Below are 1,451 nucleotides of genomic sequence, written 5' to 3'. Positions count from 1 at the left end.
AGGGATGCGAGGATCATTTTAAATAAGTTGTTTCTACTGAATCAATATGATTCTCTTCAACAACTAAGACCTCTAAACACTAGCTATTTTGTAGTATCTACTACTTAAGAAAATGATAACATTATTGGTCCCGTTTTATTCATCATACACAGAAACATCTATATGGGAATCATTAGTAGATATACTGGGCATATTATTTATTTTGGCACAGTTTGAGCTTGGTTTTTATATGGAACCACCAACAGTAGAAACCGAGTCTTAGGGCTAGATTTGGGTTTAAATTGTAGCTCTCCTGTTAGCTGTGTGGCCTCAGGCAAGTCAAGCAAGCGGCTCTCTGAGCAAGCCACTGGTAAAACTGGGATTATTCCTCTCCCCAATCTATCATGTAAGGATCCTATCGTGGAAGGGGCAGAAATGTTTGTAAACTATCCAAGACACTGCATGGCACATGGTAAGTGTCATATAAATGACAGTATTACAACTGAGTCCTCATGTTTCATCTGAAAGCAACTCCAGTCTCTCCATAATGTTTCATAAAAGAATTAAGTATTTAAAATGCTGGTAATATATGCAATTAAGCTGAGTGGGCGCTGAAATACATAGTATAGACTTCTATTTAGCTAATTAAAGTTAGGTTACTGACATTTCCTACAATTACCAACAATTTAGTAGACAATTTCTTACCTTTAAATTTACATAACTGGAATCATACTCTTCTACCCTGGGTTTTCAGGAATCAGCCAGGATTTGTCAAGCACCTGCCAAATACTCAGGATCAGGAAGAATGCAGTGATATTAATTATTATGACTGAAGATTACACATTAGATTCAAATGCTAGCAATAAGAATGGACTATCCTTTCCTGTTAGTAATCCTCAGTTCATGTGATAGTGAAATAACGAAGCCCTCATGAACTATGTCTCATTAGTAATGTTAGAAGGCTATCAGTAGGTTTTAAAAGTAATGAGAAAAATGGTTTATTTCCCTTGCTTTATTAAACAATCACTAGAACTTCAATCTGGGTGTTTAATTTTCCCCAACAGTTTAGCTATTTCCAAGAAAAACAATCATTTTGAAGACTGGCATTGCAGATAACAAAATATTATTACCTTGTACTGGCTTCTCTTTCGCAGATGGTTTCAGTAAAAACAGAACTCCCAATGTGTCTACCTGATGGCCCCTTCATATCCATCAATACAGCAAGTATTGATTTTTGCCTCTCATGATTATCAAACGAGCCACTCCCTTCAAGGAGAGAGCTGCAAGAATCCTGAACCGCAGGACTGCCTACCACGTTACACTAAACACAGTATTAGCACAAAAACAGGTGACTTTAATGCTTCTCCAATGCTTTTCTTCTAGAACACCTGAAGATCACAAAGGCAACACTTCTACTTTTAAAAAACAGTTTGTGTGTGTGTGTGCGTTTTAATAATTGTAGTCAGGGCAAG

Source organism: Miniopterus schreibersii, assembly GCF_964146895.1.
Source record: "Miniopterus schreibersii genome assembly, chromosome: 18".
Taxonomy (NCBI): Eukaryota; Metazoa; Chordata; class Mammalia; order Chiroptera; family Miniopteridae; genus Miniopterus; species Miniopterus schreibersii.
This window is presented reverse-complemented; position numbering follows the sequence as displayed.